The sequence below is a fragment of the Symphalangus syndactylus genome, chromosome 10 (genome assembly GCF_028878055.3).
Source record: "Symphalangus syndactylus isolate Jambi chromosome 10, NHGRI_mSymSyn1-v2.1_pri, whole genome shotgun sequence".
In the NCBI taxonomy this organism is placed as follows: Eukaryota; Metazoa; Chordata; class Mammalia; order Primates; family Hylobatidae; genus Symphalangus; species Symphalangus syndactylus.
Genome location: NC_072432.2, coordinates 40,073,858 through 40,083,429, shown reverse-complemented (window position 1 = coordinate 40,083,429; position 9,572 = coordinate 40,073,858).

Below are 9,572 nucleotides of genomic sequence, written 5' to 3'. Positions count from 1 at the left end.
GAGGTTGCGTTGAGCTAAGATCATGCCATTGCACTCCAGCCTGGGCAACAAGAGAGAAACTGCATCTCAAAAAAACAAAACAAAACAAAACAAAACAAAAACCCAAAACACAACAATGTAGCCTGTTTTACAAATCTCAAAGTATTTAGGTGGCCGGTAGGAAGTTGGCTAACTGGGAAAGATGCTGAGATACAAGATTGGCTGAATGATAAGAGAAGGCATTCTTAGTTTTGGAATGGGGAACTGGGAATTAGGATAAGATCTAGATGAAAAAGAAAAAATCAAATATGGCCAGAAACTTAAACTGATGTCTTAACTCTGTGCTTTTAAATCAGTTTCACACTTCTATTCCGTATGTGCCTGGTACCCAGTTTAAAAAAAAGAAAAAAAAACCCTCTGGACAAAAATGTGTTGGAAAATAAAATGAAAGAAAGCATCCCATTTACAAAATCAGATTTCATACTTAAAATACTTAGGAGTAAAAATTGAGAATCTACTTGGAGAAAAGATTAGGGAATTTTTAAAACTTTAAATAAATGGAGATATGCTTTGATCTGGTATAGAAAGACCAATCTTATAAACATGAAAATTCTCCCGAAGTTTAATAAGTTGATTCAGTGTAATCCCTAACAAAATTCCAAAGAGTTGTCTTCTTTTATTTTTTGATTTGCAAAAATAATACTAGAGCTCACCTATAAAAATAAATATGTGAATAGAGCCAGAAAATTTCTTAAAAAGAAAATTAATATGGGGAAAATATTTCTATCAGGTATTAATATGTGTAGAGCTTTAATATTAATGAATGTTATTAATAGCCAAAGAACAGGCAGATTTGTGAAACTAAAGCATTCGGAAGTAAGCCCAAAAACAAATAGGAATTCAGTGCATTAATAAATATATCTCCTTAAATTACTGAGAGAAAATCAGTTGTTCAACAGACCAATATTGAAAAACTGGGCATGAATCCCAGATATGTAAATACTTGATTGTAAAAATAAAATCATAAGACAACTAAAAGAAAAAACAGAGAATTTTTTTTTACAACCTTAGACTAGGAGGCTTTTAACAGGAAGACTGAAAATCCGAATTCATTAAGGAATAGATTACATTTGACTGCATGAAAACAAAGATCTCCTGTAAGACTAAGTGCCTGTAAGAAAAAGAGAATCTTACTACAAAGACAAAATACAACAAACCACCTGAAGAAAACATTATTTGCAACATATGACAATAAAATATTAATTTCTTTAATATATAAATAAGACTTGCTAATCAATAAGAAAAAAGGCAATCAAATAGACAAAATAAATGGCATGGTCTATAGACCTGCAGATCAATTTAAAATACTTCACTAAGAAATGATGCAGGCACAGAAAAAGTCTCCTTCATGAGTCTTAATTCTAGTAGGAAGGCTAACAGTTAGCTGGTGAACACTTGTCTAGCCATACTAGTTGCTTATGACTTGTGCTTACTCTTATTGGTTAATGCCCACGCCCCTTTTAGTTGTTAAATATTTTAGGTATCATCACTGCTGGCAGAGTGTAGGCAGACAATAAACCAATAAGAATGTATAGCAGAGTTTCTCAACCTCTGCAGTATTGACATTTAAGAATGGATAATTCTTTGTGTGAGAGGCTGTCCTGTGCATTGTAGGATGTTTAACAGCATCCCTGGTCTCTACCCACTAGATACCCATAGCAGCAATCACCCTCCCCACTTGTGAAAACCAAACATATTTTTAGATATTGCCAAATACCTCTCTCCCCTGTTGACAACCACTGATATATGGATAACATTTCAGGTAGAGTGTTTTGAAGAAGAATAAAGGCGAGTGAGAAGAGACAGAATAAGGGAGGCATAGGCAACTTTCAGTGGGATGGCAAGGTAAGAGCTCTCTGAAAAGTTGGCACCTGAGCAGTGAGCTGAAGTGAGTGAGCCATGCTGCTACAGAGGGAAAAGAATTCCAGGCAGAGGGAACATCAAAAGCAAAGAACCTGAGACATGAACATGTCTGACATGCTTGACGAATAGTGAGAAAACCAGTATAGTTGGAGCAGAGGGAAAAAGAGTGGGATTGAAAGATAAGGTCAGAGAGGACGCCAGGAGCCAGCCTTTTAGGGTCTTGTAGAACACAATAAGAACGACGAATATTACTCTGGATAAAATGGAAAACCATAGGAGGGTTTTGAGAGAAGATGGATGTGGTCTATCTTATTCCTCTATTTTAAAAAAGGAATAAAAATAGCTGAGAATCTTATTAAAAAATAATCAACCAGTTGCAATTAATTCGAAAGATTTTAAAAATTGATATACCACCTTTCTCACTTAGGACATTAGCAAAGAATTGGAAGTTGAAATACCCAGTCATGGGGAAACTTTCGGGAAACAGGCACATTCCTCTGCATTAATGGATGTAAATTGGTACAATTTCTTTGAAGGACAAATTGTCAACATCTATCTACCTATCTATCTATCTATCTATCTATCTATCTATCTATCTATCTATCTATCATCTATCACCGATCTATGTAGTTTTTTTGTTATTATTGACAAGGTCTCACTCTGTCACCAAGGCTGGAGGGCAGTAGTGTGATCACGGCTCACTGCAGCCTCAAATTCTCCAGGTTCAGGTGGTTCTCCTACCTCAGCCTCCCAAATAGTTGGAACTACAGTCATGTACCACCATGCCTGGCTAATTTTTGTATTTTTTGTAGAAAGAAGGTTTCACTATGTTGCCCAGGCTACTCTCAAATTCCTGGCCTCAAACCATCCCCCCGACCTCGGCCACCAAAAGTGCTGGCATTAATGGCATCAGCCACCCCAGGCCCAGACAATTTTTTTTTCTTTGAAACAGGGTCTCACTCCAGCTCAGGCTGGAATGTAGTGGTGTGATCATGGCTCACTGCAGCTGCAACCTCCTGGGCTCAAGCAATCCTTCCACCTTAGCCTCCTGAGTAGCTGGGACCAAAGGCATGCAACACCATACCTGACTAATTTTTTATTTTCTGTAGAGACAGGGTCTCACTATGTTAACAGCCTAGGCTGGTCTTGAACTCCTGGGTTCAAGAAATCCTCCCACCTTGGCCTCCCAAGTGTTGAGATTACAGGCATGAGCCACCACACCTGGCCTGTTAGAATTTTAAATTTTAAGTGTTAAAATGGACACAGTAGGCCAGCAGGGCGCAGAGGTTCATGCCTGTAATCCCAGCACTTTGGGAGGCCGAGGTAAGAGGATCATTTGAGTCCAGGAGGTGGAGGTTGCAGTGAGCCGAGATCCAGCCACTGCATTCCAGCCCAGGTGACAGAGCAGGACACTGTCTTAAAAATAAAAAAAATTGATACAGTAATTACATTTAAAAGGAACTTATACAGATACACTCACACAAATGTGCAAAAAAAATGTAAAATTATTTATTGCAACATTGTTTGAAAGCAAAAATTGCAATTAGCTCAGTGTTCACTAATATTGAACTGGTTGTAGAAATTACAGCAAATCTATATAATAGAAATGGTTCAGTAATAAAGAACTTTAAGATAAATCTATATAGGCTGATATGGAATTCTCCAAAAAAAATATTGTTAGAGAAAATAAAGCTTGGTACAAAAGCAGCTTATAGCATGATTCCATTGTTATTTAAAAGAATTTAAAAGGCATATGTGTGTTTTCTTTAAGGATATTCAATGTCTTTATATCTGGTTTCAATTAACTGGTTTGTTCCCTATAATTTTCATTGACCATAATAAAAAATGATTAATAATGAATGCTCCATTTTGTTTGGATTTTGATTCTCAGGACTATGCTTATTTTGTAGATTTTTATTGGGGAACTTTTTGTGGGTTTTTTTTTGTTTTGTTCTGTTTTTTGTTTCGTTTGTTCGTTGAGGTATTACCTGACTTACATTTACACTTTAACTTCATCATAAATATAGTAATTTTTAAAGTAAAAATTCCATATTTCCATGTGGATAGAAAATTCCTGGGAGGATATATAAGAAACTAGTAACAATGATTTGGAGAGTGGAGTAGAAGTGAGACGGGGGTGGGGGACTTCACATTTAATTTCATAGCTCTATGTACTTGTTTAATTTTTTATCATGTGCATATTTTCCATAAAATTAATAATTTAAATTAAAACAAGAGAATCTTCTTGAATACCAGTGCCATCTTATAAGTGATCCCCACACTAGTGGCCCTGAACTTTTGTCTCCGGGGCCTGTCTCCTATTCCTGGCCTAGGATTATCTCTTGAAAAGGATAACAAATTTGGCTTTCTTGGTTTTTATTTTCAATTCTCTGAGACTCCACTTGCTTTCACTCTGGCTCCTGTTCCTCCTAGCACTTCAGGTAACCATTGCATGATCTAACCTGTAGTCCATCTGTCTGCTTAACTAGCACCCAAACCTGGCTTTCCATAAAAGGGAGTAAGATAAAACTTTCATGAAACTGCCCAATACAGGCAACACTATCACGCAGGAAATGCTACTGTAATACTTTATGGAAATAGACTTCATTAAGATGTTCAATAACTGCATTACATCCAATTTAGAATTGGTGGTAGTTGTCAAGTTTTTGTTTTTGTTTTTGTGTTGGTTTTTGTTTTTGAGACAGGGTCTCGTTCTTTCACCCAGGCTGGAGTACAGTGGTACAAACATAGCTAACTGTAGCCTTGACGTCCTGGGCTGAAGTGATCCTCCTGCCTCAGCCTCTTGTGTAGCTGGGATTACAGGTGCATGCCACCATGTCTGGCTAATTTTTTAAATTTTTTTGTAGAGACAGTGTCTCACTTTGTTGCCCAGGCCGGTCTTGAACTCCTGAGCTCAAGAGATCCTCCCACTTCAGCCCTAAAGTGCTAGGATTACAGGTGTTAGCCACTGTGCCAGGCCATGTTTTTGTTGTGGAATGGTAATATTATTATGGATTTTATATGCTTTAGGGCTGTGTGAGCAGATGCATGCTTAGTTCAGATTTATGCCATATAACATGCATTATTGCAAAATAGTAGCTGAAGTTGGTAATTTTTTTCTTTTTTTTTTATTTTTATTTTTATTTTTTTATTTTTTATTTTTTTTTTTATTATACTTTAGGGTTTTAGGGTACATGTGCACAATGTGCAGGTTTGTTACATATGTATCCATGTGCCATGTTGATTTCCTGCACCCATTAACTCGTCATTTAGCATTAGGTGTATCTCCTAATGCTGTCCCTCCCCCCTCCCCCCACCCCACAACAGTCCCAGGAGCGTGATGTTCCCCTTCCTGTGTCCATGAGTTCTCATTGTTCAATTCCCACCTATGAGTGAGAACATGCGGTGTTTGGTTTTTTGTCCTTGCGATAGTTTACTGAGAATGATGTTTTCCAGTTTCATCCATGTCCCTACAAAGGACACGAACTCATCATTTTTTATGGCTGCATAGTATTCCATGGTGTATATGTGCCACATTTTCTTAATCCAGTCTATCGTTGTTGGACATTTGGGTTGGTTCCAACTCTTTGCTATTGTGAATAGTGCCGCAATAATTCTTACTGGTCTTCAATGGGCCCGTTTTTGGTGCAACCCTGGTCAGAGAATATATGGGAATGTTGTTTTGCATAGACTTGGGGTCATATGTAGTTTGCAAGGGAGAGTTTCTTATCTGTCTTTTATCCACCCCTCATTCCCATGGTTGGTTTTCTCTCACCATTTTTATACACTACTTTCCTGACCATTACTTCCACCTCCCAAGTCTAGCGTGAGTACTTTTCATCTCTGCTACTGTGATAGGTTACCCTGAGTTGTTAACATGTAGCCAATAATAAATGATGACATTCCCGACATTTTCACAGGGAATAAAACAATGTATATAGGTGTACATGTCAATTTTTGATGTCCAAACTCATTTCATGCTTTTTCTAACCTTTATTTTTTGCCATTATTTCTAACATCTATTTCTGGGCAAAGTTTTCTAGATGAAAACTTCCTGATTTGTTGACATTTTCTGGTTGAATAACTGTCAGATTGTCATTTGGCCTTTATATTTCATTCAGCTCCAAGTGGATAAACACTAACGAGGAAAGAAAACAGATATCCAGAACCAGCCTAACTAACATATGGGTTTTTTTTTTCCTACTCTGCCAATGTCAGTACTATTATTGCAGCTTCAATTAATAAATGTGGATCATTGCAGCCAAAACACAATTATTATTTTTCCAGTAATTGTATTAAAATGGTATTAAAATGATTATTCAGGTACCCGACTCTTTAAGGACAGATGGGATTCTACGTAACTGTCTGAAAAGCTAATTTGGCAAAATGATATTTGTTATTTTAATTACAGAATTGGAGAGATATTACCATGGAAAACAAACTCTCCATTTGGCTGAGTCCAGAGCTTTCAAGAAGGAAAAGATTGCTATGGTGATCATTATTGTGGTTTGCTGGCTATCGTCAGATAATAGCATTCCAGATGAGCAAGGCACCTAGTGATCAGCAATTTTTGCCTTCGGTTTTTGAACATTTGGGCAGACCTTAGCAATGCCTTCTCTACTCCACGATCTGCTCTTTCATTATTTCCTTCTATTGCAGAATCCTGTTTTGCCTGAGTATGTCCAGGTTCTTCATAGAATTCTCCTACCTTTTATACTTTTTAAATGTTAAAAATTAAAAATGTTAAAAAAATAATAAAATAAAATATGTTAATGGACCTGAACAGATAGGTGACTAATACATGTTGTATTCCTCCAGCAAATATCTTAACTTCAGATAATGTGTTAGCTCCCTATTTTGTCAATTTTGTAAGTGCGAAGTTTCATTTATTAAGTAATGAATGATAGCTACTATGAGTAACATTTCATATATAATAAACCTCAATATAGAAAGTATGGATTATTAGCTACAGAATATTAATTAATACTCAATTGGCCTGGAGTCTCTCTGAGCCTACTGTGGCTCAGGATGCTGCCTGATTAAAAAAAAAAAAAAGGAAAAGAAAAAAAACTTCAGCTAGCCTTAGAAGGACTGCAAATATTTTTTAATGTGAAGATCTGTTTTCATCTGAGATGTAAAAGGAAAAGACTGACATTTTCCTGGTTAGTATAATGATTATTGGAAAGTGACAATAATGCTTTCAAAATTATGATTACATGAGAAATCAAAATGTTTTTAATGTTTTTAAAATAAGGGTTTTTTTTTTAGACAGGCTCTCACTCTGTTGCCCAAGCTGAAGTGCAGTGGTATGATCATGGTTCACTGCAACCTCAACTTTCCGGGCTCAGGTGATCATCCCACCTCAGCCTCCCTAGTAGCTGGGGCTACAGGTGGGTGCCATCACACCAGGCTAATTTTTGTGGGGTTTTTTGTTTGTTTGTTTTGAGACGGAGTCTCTCACCATCACTCGGGCTGGAGTGCAATGGTGCGATCTCGGCTCACTACAACCTCTGCCTCCCAGGTTCAAGCAATTCTCCTTGCCTCAGCCTCCCAAGAGCTGGGTTTACAGGCGCCCACCACCACGCCCAGCTAATTTTTTTGTATTTTTAGTAGAGATGGGGTTTCGCTATGTTGGCCAAGCTGGTCTCGAACTCCTGACCTTGTGATCTGCCCGCCTCGGCCTCCCAAAGTGCTAGGATTACAGGTGTGAGCCACCGCGCCCAGCCAATTTTTGTATTTTTTTTTTAGATGGGGTTTTACCATGTTGGCTAGTCTGGTCTTGAACTCCTGAATTGAAGCAATGCTCCCAACTCAGCCTCCCAAAGTGCTAGGATAACAGGTATGAGCCATCACACCTGGCCTAAAAATAAGTTCTTAAAGTTAAGCTACAATATGCAATTTGGATGGGAAGTTTCTTCAAATCTAATTTTTTTTTTTTTTTTTGAGACAGAGTCTGGCTCTGTCGCCCAGGCTGGAGTGCAGTGACACGGTCTCGGCTCACTGCAAGCTCCACCTCCCAGGTTCACGCCATTCTCCTGCCTCAGCCTCCCGAGTAGCTGGGACTAGGCGCCTACCACCACGCCCGGCTAATTTTTTGTATTTTTAGTAGAGACGGGGTTTCTCCGTGTTAGCCAGGATGGTCTTGATCTCCTGACCTTGTGATACACCCACCTCGGCCTCCCAAAGTGCTGGGATTACAGGCGTGAGCCAACACGCCCAGCCTTGAAATCTAATTTTAATTAATTGTTTTGTCATCGCTATATTTTGTGATCAAATGTAATAATTGATGTGGCCGGGCACAGTTACACACATGTGTAATCCCAGCTATAGTGAGGCTGAGTGAGCTATGATTGTGCCACTGAACTCCAGCCTGGGCAACAGAACCAGACCTTGTCTCTAAAAATAATAATAATAATAATTGATTACTACTAATAAATATGTAACTGTCAGCTTTTTGCTTCTTTAATAACTGTATCATATTATCAGCTCTTACAAAGAACAATTACTTTCATTACATTTTTTTCTTTTCAAATGTCTTTATAAAATGGGTTCTCTAAAGCTATAAATGAATAAATAATTTTAAGCCAGGTCTTCTTTCTTACCTCAGGTATGTTCTTTTTAGAACTTCCTTTGAAGGGATGACAGGCCAAAAGATGGAAATGGGAAGCAATAGAGGGAAATCAAAATTTCACTGCTGCTATTTAACATTATTGTGAAGTCAATTCACCAACTTCAAAAGAACAGTGATAGGAACTGGCAAAAAAAGAGAGATCAGACAGAATAAGTAAACAGGTTTGAATGAAAGACTGAGAAACGTAGATTTAATTCTACAAGTAAAAGGAAGTCAGTGAGAGTTTCTGACCAGAGAACTGACACAATAAAAAAATTATCTTTGCAAAGATTAATCTGCAACTCTGTCATGAATAAACAGGAGTCAAGAGATGGAAAACAAAATTAATATAGGAATTTGATTATAGTTATTCTAGCCAGAGGTCCTGAACACCTGGAGTAAAGTGGTTATTATGCAGAAGGCAGATAGTATTTAAGGAATGTTATAAAGAAGGAATGGGCAAAGCTTTGGGACTGACTGATATGGGTAACAAATGATAGGGACAGATAAAAAGGACTCCCTGATTCTGGGCTTATTAGGGTAGCAAAGTCAACAAATATCTTTTGTGTAAGGACATCTTTTTAAGAAATTCATAGCCACCTACGAGATCATAGTCGTAATTTAAAAATCCAATGATGGAGAAAAATATTTAACAAATAATTGCTATTAACTCAATAATGCTTTTAGATGAATATATATTTATAAATAACATCCGCTATATGTCTGTTCACACTGTGCACTGTTTGACTCTTCTGCATATTGACACTGATATAAATGTCAATTATAGCACAACCTACAGTTGTGCAGTATACAACCTGCCCTACTGTACACGGTAGTCATGGACTGTAGCATCTATATATCTCTGAAAACAGTTGAGCAAAACTTAGGGAAACCCCACTTATTCAGTCCTCAGATATTATCTGGTTCAAGATGACTGCAGGGATGTTTTCTAAAGACTCTATAATTCACAAGGGACAGTCATCTATATATCAGATAACAATAAGAGGAGGAAAAACAAGAGGACTATATTGCTGTGAACAGTGATGGGAAAGTTCATAGA